The sequence below is a fragment of the Drosophila melanogaster genome, chromosome X (assembly GCF_000001215.4).
Source record: "Drosophila melanogaster chromosome X".
In the NCBI taxonomy this organism is placed as follows: domain Eukaryota; kingdom Metazoa; phylum Arthropoda; class Insecta; order Diptera; family Drosophilidae; genus Drosophila; species Drosophila melanogaster.
The window spans coordinates 965,468-987,363 of record NC_004354.4 but is presented as its reverse complement, the minus strand read 5'-3'; the positions used below and the strand labels follow the sequence as shown (position 1 = coordinate 987,363).

At 43.7% G+C, this 21,896-nt stretch overlaps 1 long non-coding RNA gene across 1 annotated transcript; it reads left to right on the top strand.

Annotated features, from left to right (window-relative positions):
• Positions 1–18,622: 18,622 nt before the first annotated feature.
• lncRNA:CR45476 (long non-coding RNA:CR45476) lies at positions 18,623–18,868 on the top strand. Its single transcript, NR_123767.1, has one exon. It is a non-coding gene; the product is annotated as a long non-coding RNA:CR45476 (long non-coding RNA).
• Positions 18,869–21,896: the final 3,028 nt, after the last annotated feature.

Here is a 21,896-nt window from a genome sequence, read left to right as displayed (position 1 = left end):
TTGCCTAATGGGCTGCTGTTTCTCCTTCTGGAGAAGGAGAACCCCCCCTTTCCAACCGTCCCCGTGATAGTCCATCAGGCCAACCGTCGACGTCCCAAAGCGCCATTACCGCAAAAACTTTAACGCTGAGTAGGAGTAGTAGGAGTACGCTCAGCAAAAATGTTCTCAAAATTGCCAGAAAATTGCCAAACTAACTAAAGAGTTTTTCAAAGCGGTTCCGCCCGGAATATTCTAGCCTTAGGCAGTCAACTTGGGGCATCATCAGTGGGCAGTGATGTCCTAGATGTGATGCGATCGAATATGGAATTGATACAATCTATGATTGCAATGAGCCTCGAAGTGCTGGTCACTTATAGGAAGTCAAAGGGAGCTCCGTTGCCATTTTGTGTTTCAAAGAGACGCTTATTTGCCTGCGCTGAGGAACTTATGAAAAATGTTAACCTTTAAAAACTTTTGTGCTCATAATGGAAGGTATTTCTCTTCCAGAAGTAAAGGAATTTTCCCTTTTTCTAAGTGCAAAGAAACAGAAGCAGCAGCAAACGAACTTAGAAACACAAACACGCGCCACACAGACTCACTCGCTGGCACGCACACAAAGCCACATTTAAACGAACACCCCACACACACACAGACCCCCCCCCCCCCAATCGCTCAAACACACACTCACAACCACACAAGACACAAACACGCACACCGTGGCTTACAATTGTCATGTCCGTGTGCCAGTGGGCGACCATTTAAGGGTTAGGGGACAAGGCAAGGCAAAGACAACTCGGATCATCCCCCGCTGGAGTCCAAATCCAAACCAAAACCAAGTGGAGAAGTCAGGCAGACGCAGCTTAAAATATCGAAAACGTAAGGGAATTACAAAGTGTCTGAGAATGACTGAAATATCTTCAGAAACTGTTGTGGCACCGAAAGTCGACTAGCAAAAAACGATAACTAAGATGACTAACTTAAAGTGTATTGTAATATGAAGGACTTGATTTTAAAAAGAAACTGTTCGGCTGGGTTTTTAATTTGTTAAAATCATATCGGTTATTATACTCTCCATTTGGGAAATATTAATGTTAGTTCCATATCCTCAAGGACCCACTGAACTTGAAATGGCACTGTAATGGCACCGCTTTAGGCCTGGCTTGAAGCTTCGCATCCTTTTCTTGCCATAAGAACTCACCACGCAGTCCTTGCAGCGAAGCTTTCACTCATTGCTCCTTTCTGCTGCACACTCGCGTTATCCTGACGATGAGTGGCAGAAAAGCCGAGGTCCTTCGGTTGCCCGTCGTGTTTGGCCCTCGTCTGCTGGCCTTTATTTCATCTGGTCGTCGGTTCATCTCCTGCTGATGCCTTTGGCTTTGTGTAGCGCAACTCTTCCATTTGATTTCTTTGGGGGCTTCATCCGTCCTTTCTACTGGCGACGTTTTGCCTTAGCCAAAGACCAGAAAGTGGGTCACTTCAACGAGCAGGACTCGAATTCTTTGGCTCCATCTGAGACTGCAACTCAAGCCGACTGAGTCCTGACTTCTGAGTCCCGTTCCTGTTAAACAAACCATGCTGGGGTCTGTGTCCCAGAACACAGAGGAAAATAATAAAAATAATGCGTGCTTTTAAATGCTTACACATCATCTTTTTTTTTTAATTTTGAACATTTCATGAATAGGTGACAACTCTGTTTAACCCTTAGCTATTTTTGTGTGTCTTTTCTTCCCTAATCTTTGGTCACACTTTAGTTTACATTTGGGAAGCTTCAAAAAAACAACTAAGCTATGCTGATTCGCGAATTGCTTGCTTTTTGCCAACTATGGGACCAATCTATGCGAGAATTCCTGGATATTCCCGAAGAGGTAGCCGAAGTTTCAACATCATTTTGGGATCATTGATCAACGAAAACCACGTTTTGTCCAGTCTAACGTAATCACAATTGCAAACACCGCTACTATTGATCAGGTAATACGAATTGATATAAATCCAGAGAAACTGACCAAGCGATTCTTGCAGTGTAGCTATACATAGTCTTCAGAGTCCAACTGCACTTGAGGGGTTTTAATTTGCAACTTAAGGAAATGTAATATAATGGCGAACTTTAAATTTTTGATAATGCCAGCAACAGAGTCAACTGCTTGGCAACCACCAAAGGATAAGTTTGAGCAGCAGCCAGAAACAGGCTCATTCGTCCTTCGCGTGATATGCGTGTGCGGAGCCATATCTTGGTTCCTTCTCATCCTTTTGCCGCTCACACTCGAAGTGCTGTCTACATCCTAGAATTAACTGTCTTGTGCTATTTGCTAAAGCCACTGTCCCATTTTCCACAGATAACATTGATTAATTTAAGATACATATCTACCTACAGCCATGGGCTGTAGGTATATATATCCCTTGCGAGGTCAAAAAAAAAAAACCTACTCTGCGTTTCAAATTAGTCAGCTGAAAAGCAAGAATCGCCCCATTTAGCCTAAGAATATGCATTAAAGGTAAGCGCACTGGCATTTCACTTGCTGCAAGTCCTAAAATCCCTCATCTTGCTCCTGTCATCGTCTTCCATCTAAAACTCATCCGCATCTTCAACTTTGGCTCCATCGTCGTCGCCTTGATTTTGCGTAGTTGTTTTGGGAAGTGCAAACGAGCAGTTTGAAGTGCTTAAATATTTGATATTGGTTTTTTCTTTGGCACTGCAGCCCCCAACCACCAACGCGCAGCCTCTTAACCCCTTAATGCCTCCTTTGGCCTTTTACTTGAGCTGTGTGCAACGTTTTAATGATATTGTCGAATCTTCTCGAGCAATAAGTTGCAACTGGCACTGAATTCGATTTGAGGAATCGCTGAAATCTATTACATAAGTTTTAGGCAAACCCCATTTGCAAATTTACGCAAATTTAAATTTGTATAAGTGCAGTTGAATATCTAGTGCACTCAGTTACAGATAAAAATGTCTTGTACATTGTCAAAATAAATGGGCGTTTGAAAAAAAAAAAAACTTAAAATCACCAACAATATTAGGCTCTTCAATTAATAATAATAATAAATAGTTGCCAATGACCCAAAGGTATTGGTGGAATTCCCCGTATGTCCATTTCTGTAAATCGTTGTTTCGAATTAAACGGGATTATATTTCACTGATATTAATATTTGGCTGATAAAGGATAAAGACTCGATGATAATAGAAATGCAAACATTTTTTCGCAGCGACCTGCTGCTGATGTTGCTCCTGATCAGGACCAAGAAGCAGAAGACAAGGACCTCGAGGAGAACCAAGGACAACACAGAGATGCGTACAAGGATGAAAACGTATCATCAGCCCCAGAATCCGCAGGAGCAGACGAAAGATTGTGGCATCCTTCAAGTGGATTGCTGCTAGACAAGCTGAAATGAAAGCGAATGAAAGGCCAACGAGGGGGCGGTGCGTGGGTGGAATGTGGGTGGAATTCGAGTGGTGTGATGCGATCCAGGTGGTGGCACCACTGGCGAAGGAGGCGGCTCGCCACCGCAAATGGGGCCAGGCCAGATGGAATGGTGGGGGCAGCGTTGGCTTGAGATAGAGATAAGCGCAGGAAAGTTGAAGAAGCAACCGTAAAGAAGTTCATCCAGATACAATGAAAAGCGAGGATAGGAGGTTGGGAAAATCAGCTGCACGGGTGACGGGAATGGCGGGATCAGGAGTCGGGCTAACTGGGGGTGGGATTTAAAGTAAGACATTTTATATGAGAAACGAATTAAAATGGAATGAACGAAACTATCAGTGATGAAGGAGCAGATTAAAAACCATCGAAGAGGAAAGCGGCGAAAGGGTAAAAATGCCAAGAAGAAAGCGAGCGAAGGCGGGTAATAAATTGAGATAAATGGAATAGATAGGACAGATTACAGATGGAATTTATGTATGAAGGGATGCCAAAAAAATGAGAAAGTACTCCCCTCGGCAGAAAGAGTGCAAAAGAAAGCAATGGCAATAAGATGATGGGAAATTAACCGGAAAAGAAAGCTAAAGAAATGCTATGGTGTGGTTCGTACACTTCGTACTCTTTGTACGAATAGATTAAAACTTAAGGAAATGACCCAGAGATATGAAACAGAGGATAAAATGAAGATGACAGTTGGAATGAAGAGAAGAAAGCGGCTCGAAAGGAAATTATGACAGAAAGAAACCAAAGAAATGCAATTAAATCGGTTAAGAAAAAAATCAAGCTTTGTGCCTTTGTAGATACACGGCAAAAAGCAAACAAGTTTTTGCTTTCGAACATATTCCACAAAATTATATTTTCCTTCATAAAACGAGATAGATAAAATGCGTAGCATTTGAATCACTTTACAAATTGCCAGAATAAAAGAGAATAGAGCTTGCAGAAGAGAAAAAAATGGTTGGCAATATGTAGGATTGCCAGGGAATTCTTCGCACCTTCTCCTCGCATTCTCCAAGCCTCTCTCTCTCTCTCTATTTCATTCTCATCTGCAGCCAAACTCAACTGAACTCAACTCAACTTTTGTTGCCCAAAAGAATTTGCTCATTAGAACTTGGCGCAGCTGGCAAACTTTTGCCAAACAGCACACAGCCTATTTCTGCCTGCCACGCCCATTTTGAACGAAGACCGCCCTTTTTCGTTCACCATTTCCCATGTTATGTCTTAGTTAGCAAAAGTGGAGAGCATCGCGCAATTGCACCTTGACTACCGTAAAACTCATCGCGATGCATGACGCATGACTCTTAAACGCACAAAAGTGTTCGATGTACAGCACCCGACAACTAACTAGGATCGCCTACCTGCATCGGTTTCTGATACACAAGATATTGACAAGAGCTGCCATTCGTTCTTTTCATTAGTTAGAGGGAGGTACTTTTTGCTTGAACGCTGCAATGCAGCCAACCCGGAACCCCCTGCCGCCGCCACCGCTCGACAAACTGTGCGGTCTGAGAAGTGTGCGTCAAGCATGTGGCTCCAAACGCAAAAGTGGAGCAAACTTTTACGGCGATCTCCGAAGGCGGAAGAATGGACGGGGCGGAGTGGAGTGGCGGCAAATGAAGCGTGTGAAAAGAATGCACACACACACACACACACACACACACACATACGGTGGATAGAAAAACAATACATTTAATTAAAGTTGAAGATGAGTTGCAGGGTACAATGAGCAGTGAGCAGTGTGCAGTGTGCAGCTACAACCTGCAACCTGCAACACGCTGCTCACCACCCTAAACTACTTGAAAAAGTGTTGTCGGTGTTGTTGAGGGGCGGGCGAGTCCAGGGGGTCTCACTATGGACAGTCAAGGTGACTGAGAGCAAACTCTCGAATTTAATTAAAATTATATTTCCAACAATATCATAGAAATGCAAAACTTTAAAGCGTAAATTATCCCCAACCTTCTCTATCGTCCTCTATCCTCTTTTGTCCTCTCTATCTGCTCGCAAAGCGCTGTCTCTGTCGCTCTTGACCAGCAGGTATTTACCGGACTACTCACTCCCATCGGAGGCCCCATTAAACTGTATCTGTGCGATAAAACACACTCGAAGAAATCAAGCATGTGTTTGTAGATGCACATGTCTGGAGATTTTAAATGCATTTTAACTGACTTCGATACTTTGGTGGGCTCTGCTTAAAAGGTTTATCATAAACTGTTTTCGTTACCAACTCAGTTGTATCTTTCTCAGTGCATAACTCTTAGCCCAAGAATTGTTGTCGGTTCATCCTCTTGCGTGCCGGTCTATCCTCAATCCTTCTGCCCTGCTCCCCTGACTGTTGTTAAACAACGCTCGACGCTATCAGCTTGATGAATAAAACTTTCTGCGCAGTCACAGTCACGTCACAAGTCCCTGCCACGCCCCCTAACAAGTTGCCAGTTACCAGCCCGCCGGCCCCAAATCCACTCTAAGCTCCATGGAGCTACAGGGCAGACCCCCCCCTTCAGTTCCCCTTTCTCGCCATCGCCCGCGGCATGATTGTCAAGTCATGTTTTAAAATGTTGGCCAACCAAATTGGGCAAACATTTCGAAGTGCATTCGAAATTAGCAAATTGCCACTGCTAGGGCGGGGGCGTGGCTGTAGGCGTGGTCATGGCTGTGGCTAGGGCTATGGCCATGGCATCGGTATTTATATGGCATTGCGGGTCCGGAATCACCCGAAATCATTTGTGATTCAAAGTGCGCCTTGCATTGATTCTAGTCGCGTCTTGTGCCCTTCTTTAACCCGCAGGACTTGGTTTGCAAAAGGGGATTGAGTCCTTTTTGGGGCAATACCTAGTGAGCAAGGGAGTAATGCGTAATGAAAGTGCAATTGCTGCCGAAGCTGCAGCGGCTGGTGGCAACAGTTCGCAGCGCAAAATGCCATTTCCGACTGCCGTCAGCCGTTTCCTATGCTCACTTCATTGCCAGAGTCGCAAATAGGGTAGGTAGGGTGAAGAATCAGAATTCAGATCGTTTGGGCCGGCTTTAATGAACATATTTCAGCATTAAATTAAGTACTCGATGAGCCACAGAATCAACCTCGTCCTTGCAGCCAAGTCTTCTTCTTTATCGGGAGCAAACTACCCGGAATATTTGTAGTGCAGGGTAGTTTGCACGTCGGCTTTTGCGTCATAAACCGGTGTCAAGCTGCAGCCATACTTGGAGGTGCAGAAATAATCGAGTTCGCGAATGACCAGCGAAAAGGGAAGCTCGCGAGTGGAGGAGGATGTCGCGCTCGACAACAATAAATGCTAATTTCCTTCGCTGCACGCAAAACATTCTTAATTGAAAACGCTGACGTAAATGGCCCGGGCGGCTGCAGGCATCCCACAGATGGTAAATGGGGAAAACGAGTGAGTGGCCCATCAAAATTGACAGCTGCTTATGTTGGGCCCCTGCCAAGCGCCAAGCCTCCCGAGGAGTTAAAACCGCCGAGACAAGCCACGCACAGCAAACAAGCAAATAAACAAATAAACAAACACAAAATGCGACACTAGCACTCACTCACTCATACACACGGAGGACACACACCGAAAGACACGCAAGTCAAGAAAACGAGGCAGACAGATTAAGAACATGGAAACGGTGGCAGTGCAGAGTAGGAACTTCCCCAAAAGATTGACTTTTGAATACCCTAAATATTAATAATAAATGGCAGCTCTTGTATTAAATTATAAATAAAGGAATTACACAAACATACAGCAGTTGTAGTCATTACGACATACATGTCGTATACTTAATTTTTTGTACATAAAATAACGTATACGTCACGTGGGCTTGTAAAATGCCATGAAAATACGTTATACGTTATATAAGGATTTAATTTCCTGATTCAAAGAATACTCAGATCAAAATACTCTCTTCGAAAAGAGTATTAAAACAAATGGATAAAGTTTGAAAGGAAGCGGGATCAAGAAAAAGACTAAACGAGGGAAAGGACGAGAGAGACAGCACAATATGAATATAATGAATAAATTGGCATATGTAATGCGTTTGCCGCCTTAGCGGGTGGGAATAAGCCCGCGAAGTGGGCGTGGTACCTGGAGATTTGCGCTGAATGTGGCACTGATTATATGCGATGAGATTTTCATGAATGTGCGTAGCGAACGCAGCCGAACACATATGCTAGCTCATTGGTTGGGGTCGACATTCCCCGCGGGTCCTTATGGAAGGCGGAACGAAGTGCTCGTGACAAGGGGTCGACGACCAGCCTTCAACTTTGACATTTGACATTTATCTCCGTCACAGAATGCTTTACTATCTCGTTGATTTTTTTGAATTATAGCTATCGATAAGCGATAAGTGCGACAGCTTGTCATTCGATTCATCACAATCTCAGAGGTGTACACTTAAAGGTATGATCTCAGCTTACAGCAGATGGATTGCCCTTAGATTAGAGTCCAGGTGAGGGAAAGCTTGGATATATAAATATATATGTAATTCACAAAATATTGGGCGTTGATCCCATTCGATGTGTCACCAATTTACAAATTGCTTTTGCCACTTCATTTCCTTGAGACCAATTTTAAAAACCTACGATATCTCAATGGTCTTGGACTGCGAACAATGTTATATTCTCCCAACTTTATTGGCATTTCCCAGATAAAAAGCCATTCACCTTTGTCTACCAAGATAAGGATACTCATTTTTCCATTTAAAGAAACTTGTGTTCTTAAAATTACAATAATGTGTCAGTAGTTTGCAAATTGGCTTTCTGTCCGTTGATTGCTGATATTGATGAGTAATGTTTTGTGTGCTTTGCCATTAGTTCATGAATTGTTGGCAAATGCTGACGTTATTTATGCACTTCTCCAATCTGATGAGTGTGCTCCCCCTACATTATGTCCACATTTCCCATCGATTTCCCCTGCCGATGCAGTTCTTCAAATAATTTTAAGCTCCCGAGCATTTGACTGGTTTATGCGTGTAATTACAGACGATTCTATGCAGAACCGCAGCAGCGCCCAAAACCACCCAACCACCCACCACTTGGCATACGTTCTCAAATGGGTCCTACCCACCGAGAACCCACCGAGAACTCCCTCCGAAAGCCCCCTTTGGATCCCTAATGCCGCTCCTTGTGCACACAAAATTACACGACATTAGCATAATGTGATTTTGTAAGTATCTGATTTGCGCACACACACACACACAGATATGATATGCGAACGTGTTTCCCTATGTGTGTGTGAGAGAACGGTCAGAGTTGTCGTGAGCTCAACTTGTTGACTTCATTTCGCCACGCACACTGAAAAAAAAGTGTCGCCTATTAATACATATTACCAAATAGCCCGCTAGATAGTATGATGAAATCCTATATGGTTTTTATTGCGAGACTCAAAATAAATCACACAACGTCAATGGTTTGGTGGTTTGGTAAGGCTAACATGTGAGCTGTAGACATTTAAAATCATTTAAATTCCCGTACGTTTCTGTGGCACAACCAATATATATCTGTAAGCTGAGGCCATAAATTTCGGATGGAGCGTATTTCTCTGTGTGTGCACACACTCCCGCAGCGGAGAAGCTCTGCTTCCTGCCACTTTAGTCCTAAACGCTGCAAATGAGCAAGTGTCGCATGTCGGGTCGCCTGCCCGCCTCGATTTCCACCACGACTGCATTGATTTCATGTCCTGCATCCTGCATCCATGCATCCGTGCATCCTTGCGTCCTCGCGTCCTCGCGTCCTCGCCACCTTGCATACCCGAATCCCCTGGTGCCGCATCCTGCGACTGTCATTGATGCAGTCATTCATTTTTATCAGGCCAACCGAACGCGAATGCAATAAAGGCAAAAAGAAGCAGTGGCACTCGCTGCGAAATCAACTCTCGATGCAATTTCACGCGATTTGAGTGGGGCAGGCGGGAGGGTAAAATCAAGGGGGAACGCCGGAAGCCCGGGTATCGGGTATCGAAGTGAGGTAGTGGAATTGAAGTGTCTGCCACCCCATGCACACCGCTGGTCCGATGTTCATTCCGCCGTAAAACTTTGCAATCGAGGTACCAACTCGTCTTGCTAAACATACCCTTTCCGAAACTCATCACCCTTCCATCGTGTACATGCATGCCACAATTGGTATAAATATTGCTGGTATGTTTGGCTGTGTCCATTGTAGCGTTCTTAAGTAATTCGAATTTGTTCCACTCTTAGCGATCGCAGTGATCTGCAAGCGTATTTAATGATTCGCTCTTGGATGGCTTCCTTTGCTCATGCTCCTGCTCTTTTCATGGCATTCTCGTTGAACCTCTTTAGGACGCGCTTCGAAACCCGTTTCACTTGTTTCTACTCCAAATAAACCACACCAAGAGATTGCAGTTGCTTGGCGAAAACACACATGCCACAAGCTGAGATTCATTTGGCATTTTGAACGGCGTTTTTCGTCAATTTCGATTTCGATTTTGTGGAAACTCGTGCCTCTACCTTTTTCCCCCATCACTCCTCGGGTGCCCCGTCTTCCGGTTTTCCCCACTTTTCCACCTATACCCATATAACCAGCTTGTTTTGAATGCACATCTGGAGTGGAGTTGAACCAACGTATGTGCAAGCATATCTAAAGCCTCTTTGGTTACCCCTTTTCATTGCCGAATTGCACACACCGTTTTTTCTTTTCTTCTGCTTTTCAGTTGTAGGGGGTTGCACCGGAAGAAATGTGATTATTGACAGGACACAGATCTAATGGAATCTGTTTAAACGCATATTAGGCAATAGACTGATGCACTTGGCCAGCCGTAACGATGTTTTAAAATCTTAATAAATTAGATTCGAGTTGGTAAACACTTCTCATTATCAGAAGATACTTCCATTACTTACTTCCATTCCAAACTATTCAATGGAATCGAGATTTTTCCCGTGTGAAAGCAGTACGCTTGGCAATCTATCTCCATCTATGCGATTGTCTATCCGCTTCTCTTCTCGATTTGTCTGCACAACCGTATCGACTTGCTCCTTTGCCGCCCCACCCACCGTTTTCGATTTCCACCCACTGGCATTCCAGTTGTTCATCTGCTGCTTTGTTCTGGGTAGACTGCTGCATAATTTACCGTTCGAGTCAATAGTGTTTTCCCAACTTTAATTAAATTTGCGATCCTGAGGGTGCCCACCCACACGTGCGAGTGTGTCTCCCTGCTCGCTAGCAGGTGGCAACCCTACTGACTGCTGACCACCATCAGCATTCAGCAAGTGGCTGAAAATGTCTCTCACCCACGGCGTCTAAAAAGCCACCGAGCACAACAAAAGTCAAGTCAAGTCAAGTCAAATAAATAAATGGATGAAGGGGCTCCTCCATCGCATAATTGTCAGGTGGCAAAGTGGATTTAGCGGCTGATGGGGTGATTTGTTATATTTTTAATTAGCGCAATTTCTACTCTAATCATTGTTAACCGTGTGTGATTTGGACATGTTTATGGGGTTCGCTCACTGAGCTCAATTCGTTTGCAATGAATGGGCTGGTGAAACATAAATTATGGGTCAAATGATTTGTTGACAAGCGGCACGCTTGTTGAATCTCTGACTTCCTTAGAAGTGAACTTATTTCCCGTTTTGAACAAGACTTGCTTCAACTTGCTTCGTTTCGGACGAACACATTTAATTTCGCTCGCTTCGATTTCATTCGATGCCATTGTATGGCCAAATGGGCGAGTGGGCGAAGGGCTTTTGAGTACTTCGGTGCAGCAAGTTGCTTTAAGCATTACCACCCGCTGTGTGTCGATTTCTATCTATCTACCACTGGCACATGTGAACTGAACCACGGCCACCACACGTCCTTCTGCACGCATTCCCCCGCCGTATAGCACTCAATGAATTCGGTATTTGTGTGCGTAGTTCCATCAATCGCATCGAGTTCAATCCGTCGAGCTTACATTCATTCGCCCTGTGCCATTCTACGGAGGGCGAAGCCCACATGTGCACGACGCACATACAATAACATTCCATGGGGGTTCTCATCCTGGAAGCCTTCTGTTATGCCTCCTGCAAGCCCTGGCCACATACGGGGCCCGTCCGCCTCCGTCCGGCACACTGATCCCCGCCCCCTGTTTGCACCCTCCTGATTTGCTTGCACATTTAAACGACATTTAATCAATGCTGCCAGCCGTTGCAGAAACCGCACGCAAAAGCCTCCAAACTATTTACCCACACGGAGAGGCAAACAAACACACACTTGAAGAAAATACACCGCCCCAGGGATTTGCCAGCAAATCAATTCAATCAACGCTCTTCAGCTTTAGTTCCTGTTCCGCCCAAATGGATTAGTTAGAAATAAGTGCGATTTTTTCTAAATCACAATTCGCACCGCACTTTCGCAGTGCACTTGCACGCCCAAATCCACAGACACGAAGACAATCCAACTGTTGCACAAACGATGGTTGAGCCACAGGAATGGACTAATTGATAACCTCAACGGAAGCGAATCGGCCAGGAATGTTGGCTGCTCAGGTCAGAGCAGCGTCATCATAATCACTGGAGTAATTTGTCTAACAGTTTTAGCACCAAAATTCGGGCATTGTTTTGGGGCAAACAAGAATTTGGACAAGAGAATGGCTTCTTGTGAAATGGACTAATGGAAATTATTTATTATTGTTGGCAAGGTGGATTTACAGATTGTTGCTGACACACTATTCCCGCAGGTAAACTAACAATTTACACCTTGATTAATTGCATTCTCTCCAAACAAAAAACAATACATCAATTATTCACAAGTTTTCAGCAGTTTGATTTGAGCTATTCAAACAGAGAGTCTGCGAACGCAATTTGAAATAGAGAAAGACGAATTAATGCGACCTTTTTGCGGTCCTTTGGCCCAGAATTTGGTATTTGATATTTCGTAGAAGATTCGCAATTCTAAAAATATTGAAACTTTAAAAGGACGCGCGAAAAGGGTGTCAGTATTTTTTCGTGCTTGGAGACGGTAATTCAATAACAGTATAACCCAAAGCACTCGCAAAAAGTGAAAAAGTACCCAGCACTGATGCGGTGGGTGGACTTGGACGTATGTAAACAAGCCTCTGCACAATTTGATCCAATAATCGCAAGCAGCTCGACTCCCAAAGCACCTCTCGTTTCCACATCCACCATCCGTTCTCTCATTGCCCATGGGCGGCTTTCTGGCCCCCCGGTGATTTTGGGGGCACAAGCTGCTGAAAGGTGAATAGGTTGGCAAGGGCGAAGGATGGAGGATGGGGGATTGTCGATAGGGCATGGAGGATGGAGAGCGGAACGGCAACCAGCAGCTGAGACCCAGGCAAGCGTAAGCAATGCAATTAATTATAAAAGAAATGAAAACAAAAGCAGAGCGCCAAATTGATTCATACACACTTGCGCACACACGCACACACACGCCACTGACGCACACAAAGGCAGCCAACGCACACAACTCTAACACACGCTAGAGCACCAAGTGTAAAGAAGTGTTGCATGCTTTTAGGCAGCGCTCACTCATAAATTGGCACAGCTTCGTACACCGCACACACAACCACCGCCGCCCCTCCCATGCGCATTTACCGCCCCTAAGAAGCCCCACATACCACGCCCTCCGCCTCCCGGCCTCGTCCTGTTGGCTTTACGATCTCTGAAAGGGATTTTTTGTGGTGCAGAGAAAAAAATGACGAATCCCATTCTTGTGCTGTGCTGACGCCTTTATTGTTTTCATTGCCGGAAGTCCTTGCCGGAATATATTACACCTCCTATGCAAATTATTTAATCTCATAATTGATTGTATATCTTCCGCAGATCAGCTCGCTTCGTTTTTTGTTTAAGCTCGTTGATGGCATGGAAAGCATTCACAGATTCCTTAATTGCCTAAACAGAGTTTTCCAAACACAATTTGATTTGGTTAGCTCGTATTTGAATGACGAATGGCTGGCCAAGTCGGTGGGATTTTCTCGAAGTGAGCGGAAAAGCGGCAAAATGTAATGTAATGGGGAGGTGCGAAGGCACACACACACACACACACACACACACGCACGCATATATGTGCTTTGGATGTGTGCGTGCTCGTGTAAGCGTGCTGCCATCATTATGAGAGGTTATGTTTATTTAATGAACTGTTTCCCCTTCAGGGTGAATAAACAGTAGACAAGGTCAGACTCGCCCCATCCACCCACTGTCATAAATAACAATCAGCCACTCGAAAATATAATCAAACATATTTTTACCGAACAGCCAGGTCCTTGATTGCATTTTTTCATAAATCAGCTAAACGAAAGCTATAATCGAGCCATTTTAAAGACAGATTTCGGCGCAAAGCGAAACAAAGAGAAATCCCTTCGGAAAACAAGGCACTCGCAAAGTTTTTCTTATCGATTGGTCGTTAAAACACAGGAAAACACATAAGAACACCAATTGAATTGAATGCAGGAAAATTTATGGCACTTCGCCATAAGCCAGCCAACGAACCCGAACCGCGTTCATCCCGACCCGGGATTCTCCTGCCCCAGAATGCCAGTCATTAAAGGCGGTTAACTGCCTCAGACTTAACCCATTGCAGAGACCAGGTATTCGGAATTCAACTGGAGAAGAGTACGTCAATCATAAAACTTTTATTGCCCTGCTTCATTCAATAAGTTACTTGAATTTACCCCGAACAGACATAAATTATTAAGGGCACAAATAACGAGCTACACAATGTTGACACACTGCATTTTTAAACCTAAGATACACTTTTTTTATTAAACATCCTTCAAACCTCTTTGCTCTTGAATGCATTCAACTTTACATTACGAGGAATAAGTTCACAAGACTCCCCATTCAAACAGGATTAAGCCTCTTATTAATTTCAAGAAACATTCCCCAAAGATCAGTTTACCACCGAACCGAACCGAAGGTTCGTTCTGTTCCTTTCTTTCAATTTGCATTTTTGCGTCGAAATGAGTTTCCCCCGCCCTTTCATTTTCTGGTTAAATCTGATCCTGCAACTGTATGCGAGTCTTAGCTGAGTCTCGCACATCATCATTTGGCGGACATCTTCTGTGGCAGTTTAATTAAATTTGTCGCACGCCTCGCCCTGAGCCTCATTAATAATGCAGAGGACATGTTCCGGGGACCCCGCTCCCGCCCATTATCCTTTTTGCTCGATGTGCCAAGAATGTGTTCCACTATACCGATTCTCCAGACTTTCTCGGGCAGCCTGTGTTTGCCCTTCCGAGGGAACTTGGGAACTGGGGAACTAAGGCGAACTGTTAACTTCCCAAATGGCGCTGTTTGTACGGCCAACATGCCATGAGATTGCTCGTTTGTAAATACTTTTTGTCATCTGGAGATTCGCCGCAAGGAGGCGATACGATGTATCGATGTAATTAACGGGCGAATGGGGACGGAGCCAATTTTTCAAGCGGAAAACACACATGAAGAAACGAGTAACGAGAAAAAGCATCGTTTTGCAGGCTAAATTGACATGGGGAACTACCCGGAATCGAGAACCTAAACCCCCCCCCCCCCTTGCACAATACCACCCACTTAATGGGCTGGCTGCAAATGTAATGACATTTATAATCGAAATCTTTCATTAAATTAAGAACATTGTTTGTGGCCGCCACTGGTCGAAGAATGTGGAGCGGGAAAGAGAGAAAGCGAGAGGGCGGGAAAGGCGATAGAGACGGCGATAGTGCCACTTATACACACATTAACATACATAATTACAAATTAATTAGCGAACATGAATTGCAAGGTCGCAGCGAAAACAAAAGCACACTACACGACAAAAAGTTTGCCAATGCCTCACATTTCCATTGAAAATGCAGGATATTAAAGGGGAAGAACGAATGAGTTTCCAAATCGTCGACTCTAATTAAAGTTTTCAGATATGCAAATAAAAAAAAAAAAAAACGACTGATTTATTATGCAGGTATGCCGCCAAAGCATTTGCGAAAGGCCTTCGGGTCGAACAATTATTTATGCCTCTGTGGCCAATTAACCGGGAATAGCTGAGAAATTAATCAAAACTGATTAATTGTAAAGCAACAATTGCTAGTGCATAAAAAGTAATCATGTTGTGCTCATAAATACATAAAATGATAAATATATTAGAAATTCTTTTTGGTACTGGTTTGTTCATACCGAGTCTCGTAATTTCCATTCAATTGGAAAAAATCAGTTTTTCGCAGTGCAAAAATGTGAACCGGACCACAGGACCACGCCTTTTCGAGGCTCATAGGATTCGGAATCCGATTCCGCTTCGCCTTTCCGTTCCAAATGGCGACAATGTCGAGGCGGCTGGCGTTTCCGTCGTAATTCGCAAACTTTTTCCTCATTACGCACACTCACAATCACACTAGCACACACAACGCACAACTGCCGTACGTGGCAAACAGATAATACAATGTATGTGAAAACTGGCAGAGCAGGACGAAGGACTCGACCATAAGTTACCCTGTATTGAAATTTCAATGCCTATGTGAATGATAGGAGCAGGAAAGTACTACCGATTGTTCGACTGTTTCGATTGTTGTAATCTCGACCAGCAATATAATTTCCGATTCGTTTATTCTGTAGAACTTGGCTAAAAATGGTCAGAAAGCTCATAGAATTATCGTTTTTTTTTCTCAATTACCAATACTAACCATCCCTATCATTTTCTAACGGATTTTGTGAAATTCATTTTTGGTCAAAAATTTTTAAATTTTTAAAATTTCCATTTTTATACACAGTTTGATTGGGAATTTGATTACGAGCTCAACTAGATATGACTTTCCATATTTAGGCAATTATTTTTAAAATTGTGGCAAAAAAGTGATTATTTGATGAGCGAAATTCGGAAAAACAGGTTTTGCCAAAAATCTGATACTTACAAGAGGAATTTTTTTCATAACTTCGGTAAAAATTGTCATATAGATGAAAGAATAACTGTTTTGAGCAGCTATTTACCAGTGCTAACGATCTGTTTAATTTTTTTAAGGATTTAGGGAAATTAATTTTTGGGTCAATTTTCACTTTTTTTTTATTTTTTAACATCATCAAATTTGCCCAAAAATGCCAAAAAAATTGAATTTCAATTTTTGAACACAGTTCGATTGGGAATTTGAATACGAGCTCAGTGAGGTACGACATTCCATATTTGAACTATTATTTGGAAAGTTATGATAAAAAAAGTTCTGATTTCACAAAAAAAGACACAAAATCGATTTCTTGAAAAAAGTCAATATAAAGTGCTTAAAGAAGTGATTTGAATGGTTGCAAGCGCTTTCCTTAGTCTGTTACATCCTTTCCATCGGGTCGAGAATAACCTTGGCTTTGCCAGTTACAGCTAGGGAAGCATAAAAAACGACGGGGAGCGAGGGAGAGGCAAGATAAAAATATTATGTTGTTCAAGTGAAATGTGACACTCTCATGTATTCGCAATTATTTTTGCTATTCAAGCAGGACGTCCTAGGAGTCCCTGAAAACGACATTCAGCCAGGACACTGAGCACAGGACACTCAGGGAGCGGCTGTTGTCGTGACAGAAAACGCCCAACGCCCAGCGTCTATGCAACTAGGTTGCCAGGTGGACAAACGAAAAGCGACAAGGTTCGCATCTTTGGCAATTCAAGCGGAAAGCTGGCCGCTTTTTCTTTGCGTGTAAGCCGGAAATTGGCCCTCCACATAATCAGTTGTCACCTGGCGAATGCACTATTCATATCCCCGTCACCGTTCTGACTTTGATGCGTTCATTGATTGGGAGTCACAAACCCACATCACATTGAATTGGATGAAGTGGGATTAACGCTCTTAGGTATTTAAATATTTACTTAGTTGCCTGAGTTTGCGTTTCGAAATAAAAGGAACGATCCCATTCACTGCCCGCAAATTGTGGCTCCAATTAAAACGAGCATGGGTGCATGGGTGCATGGGTGCACACTTTCATCTGTTGCACACAGGCCTCACTGTACATGCAGTGACGTCATCCGGTGACAGGCGGCTGCCTGCCGCATTTTCGAATTTCCTTCCCTTTTTTCGTCTTATTCCTTGCCCCGAAGTGCGAGGAAAATTAATTTTTCTCATTCTGCGAATTGTATTTTTGTTCCATTTCGTTTAATTCGAGGAGCAGGAGCAGGCTGCCCTGCTTCACTTGGCCTGGTTATTAAAATATGGAACGGAAAACGAGCGATGAGAATGGCAAGGAATCCGCTTAAACAGCATTTTTTCCATTCTCAGTTACGATCTGCTCTTGACATTCCCGCAGACTGCCGAAAAAGTGGCGTAATATTTGTCATAAAACTTTATGATGCACAAAATTAGTTTTACAGCACTGAAACCCCGTTGGCCCCCCATTTCCAGCATTTTTGTTGCCAATCGATTTTGTAGCGACTTTAACTCGATTTATCCGCATTCCCGAGGGCTGGGACTAAGGGACATGGAGACATGGACACATGGACACACTCCCCGTTTTCGCAAAGGACAACGGCTAGTCGCTCCAGTCCTTGTGTCCACCCCATCTCGCTTGCACTCGGCTCACGCAGCCAAACCCAATATATTTATTTAGAAATTGTATGCCATTTAAGCGCGTAATTGTTTTTGCATGGCAGGCGAATCGCAAAAATTGCATTTATACTCGTATAAAGCGAGAAGGAGTGATGTGGGCAAAGAGAGCGGAAATTGACAGTTTTTGTATGGCGACCGTTGAATATCCTGTTAAGGGAAATGACTGCGGTGAATGGCTAGGAAGGCCAATCCGAATTTTCAAATAGCTGACTGAAATATTGAGTAATTTTGCGCACATACTCGTGCGAAACACTTCACATTTTACCAAGAAATGTAATCAAATCGGCACAACGAAAAAGTGCCACAGGACATGTGTTCTTCACCAAATATTTGAAATCCTTGCCCATTCTTAGCGCTGATCCTCAACGTTTCACTTCAGACACATGAATGTTGTTTGATTAGGTATTTGGCTAATATTAGACCCAGAGATCTATCTTGTATGCCAACAGCCCTTCGTTGCCTGGCATTCTTGCTCCATTTTTCATACCTATCCCCTCCTGCGACGGGGGACTTGGAAGTGGATAGGTTGGCAAAGAAATGTATGGAATTCCCGGCATTTTCCGGAGCAACTTAATCAGCAGAAATTTTGCGAGGGTATTATTTATGCATGCTGTTACAACTATTTTAAGCCGGCATGCAGTTGCAACTTTTCAGACAGCAAAATCTAAGGCGATTAAGAATAACCGAATTCAATTTGTGCACTCTTCTGCAAAAGAAAAACCCAGAAGAAATCGGACCAAATCGAAATCTCCAGTTGGCTGGTTGGCTGCCTGGTTGACTGGCTTTAAGCCCTATTGATTTCGTTCATTTTTCGAGCATAACTAATTAGCGATTTCCTTGCGGCTGCTTTACATAATGGATTTTCGACGACACCTGCGCGGCTTGTATAAAAAGCTTAATGCTGTCCAAAGATAACTTGACCCTTAATCCGATCGCCAACTGACCCCCTGTGTCCACATACCCGATAAACTTCCTGTTGGCTTCGCAAAAAGCGAGAGGCGGGATGGAGAAAAAGAAGTGACGGAGAGTGGTAATATAAATTATTAAATAAACATTTATAAATGGTTATTATTGATTTCACTCTGTGCTCTTATTTCGCCGCTGCAGTGCTGTTGTTGATGTTGTTTCAGGCCGCTCTCTCTCCCTTTGTTTTCCCCTTATATTTCCGTATATTCTGTATTCTGCATTCTGTATATTCTGATTTGTGTGTCGCTGAAGGCTTCATTTTGTTTGCATTTTATGGCGTGGAAACTATTGAAAATTATTTGCTGTTGGCCGAGCAGCATGCATTTCATTATGGCATTTTGTTGCCGTTATATCTAGTGTTATTATTCTACATTCATTATTTGTATTTTATATATATTTCGTATTTTTTCCACTCGCGCAGCGTGTTATGCGTGAGTGTGATTTTGTGTACTTAAGCATATTAAGCGACTATTGAAAGCAATCTACATAATTCACTGTAATTTCACGGCCTTAGATGTCTTCCGAAAAACATTAAGCCGCAATTAAAAAGCTCAGCATACATACGAGCTAAAGCCAAAAAAGGCAATGCATTATAGGCGTGGAAATCAGAGGACAATGCGTCGTATACGTGATATATGCATATGAAAAGCTGCTGTTCGTTCGGTCTCGTGTCTGCAAATTCCAAGGCACTGAGCTCATTTATGCTAATAAATGAATTACACGTTTAACCACCTTCTGTTTGCCCAGAATTGCGAAGCGGAAATAAAAACTACGTTATTCAGTGGGTAAAACTAAACTGAGCTGAACTCGGATAGAAACCGTGAGACACAAATACGAATTCAATTTAACTGAACAATTGTTGACCTCATTGATAAGTCAGCAGACGTAAAGTAAACTTAACCGCAAGAACAGTGTAAATCTCAATTCTGCAGGCCGCCTGGAAAACTTTGCTTCCTTTCGGGCCACTCGACAAACTTTGGTGGGATGCTCCATCACCTTTTTGCGAGCTACTTGCGAACGCCATACATTTAACTTGAGCTCTTCTCGAGTTTTCCCCTTAGAGCTGAACTCCCTTTCTGCTCGCATTCCTCTCGTTTTCACATGACAAATCATCGAGGAGTGGAAAATTGAAGGGCTGGCTGCCTTTCAGTTTTCCCACTTTTTGACAAAGACATCGGCGATGAATCTGTGAACCAAAGAATGGCGAATGGAAGTTAACAGTTATTCCATTCCGCACTCTGTCAATACGAATTTATGCAAGCTGTTGTCGCTGTCGCTTTTCCCCGTTTTCCCCGCATTTCCTCGATTCCGTCCCATTCGTCTCCCCTGAGCTTGCAAACATATGCGGGTTCCTAGCTTTGCTTTTAGCCTTCTTATGCCGTCGGCGAGCATGAAATGCCCTCTAATGCGGCTGGGTATATTAGTTTAGTAGAATAGAATAGGAAAGCATTGTTTCTAGACCTCTTTCTGAAATTTAAATTACGTTGATTCCTTTCATTCAAGGGATAGTTATGTGAGACTATGAAATATGTAATCAATCCCTTGCATAGAACGACTTTACCTCTTGCAGGGTATCCATCGGTGGAAGTTGACTGTGAGGATTATCTAGACGCTTGGGCTAAATCGCTCTTTCAGAGCCACTGCGTTTTGTTTGGGCAAGAAATACTCCCTACATACGCCCTGGTAATATAATCCACACACACACTCGCACACTCAAAATCACCACCGTACACCCAAAACCCACATGCTTGGGTAATATCTGGCCATTGTGTAGTTGTATTTCAAGTGTAGTTACATAATTTGCTGCTCGGCTGCTGTTGCTTCTGCTGCTGACACACAAATTACAGCCAAGGCCATAACATTCATGTGCCGGCTCCCAAAAATATGCAATAAAATGAAACTAAACTCCCAGCATCAGCTGCCCCGAAAGCAAGGGATATCCTAGACTTTCCCATCGTTTTCGTGGACGACGGCTTGGTGTGGAGGGTGTGGCTCGAGGATAATCAGCGCTCCATACAAAACGAAAATGGGAATACAAATGGAAGTGGGAAGTGGGCGGTGGGCGTTGGGAGATGGAATTGGGTGCGTAAGAGTGGAAGAGCGAAAACTGCAAAGCAATCAACAAGCAAATCCAATACTACCCAAGGGATCGCTAACTAACACACACTCACGGGCTTATCCTGGAGCACCCATACACGCACGCCCCTCGCTCATAAAGAATACAAATCGTATTGCCACTTAAACTGAAAATGGCTTACTACACATGTCCCTCGGTGTCCTCGTATGCATATGACCCCATCTATCAGGGTGAATCGGTGCCGCCTTCCCAAAGATGACAACGTGAGTCCGCCGACGGGCCACGTATTGGTTGCCTATTATATCGGAATATCAAATTCTACACAAGAGTCACTCGACTATGTTTGGTAATACCAGTTCCCCAGGGGCAACTAACTATCCGTTGCACTTAACAAGAATCTCCTCTTGTACATTGTTATGCTTTATGTTTTTCCATGTTTAAATTGGTAGTGCTCCTCGACAAATCACCGGATTAAGATCGCCCTCAGCTGCCATCCCTAGCGCGATGGTGATGTGCTTTCAATTATGGCTGATACTGAGCTGCCATCCAGTCCGAAACTGAAGTGTTTGAATACATTGCCATTTAGGGAACCCTGAGCGGGATGGTTGAGCGGTCGGGCGGTTGGGTGGCTGTTCGTTTGGGTAGATGGGTTGGTGTCTGGGTCGTCAGGGCGTGGCACCGCATATATATCACTTTGGAGTGCGACAGAAAGCGTAAATCAAATGATATGCGAGTGCAAGTATGACAAGTATGTATTATGTTGGTAACTATGTGTTATCAGCATCAACATTTTGTCCCCTGTGGGGCTCCAAGGTCCTCTCTCCTGTCTCCCCTGCCACCCTGTCTTCCCGCCTCGCCGCCAAAAGGACCCCCGCCGAGCTGAAAGGCCAGGACAGACATGTTTATCGCCATATTCTCCCAGCCATGACTAAAGATGCACAGGGCATAAATACTCCCTTGAAAAGCAGG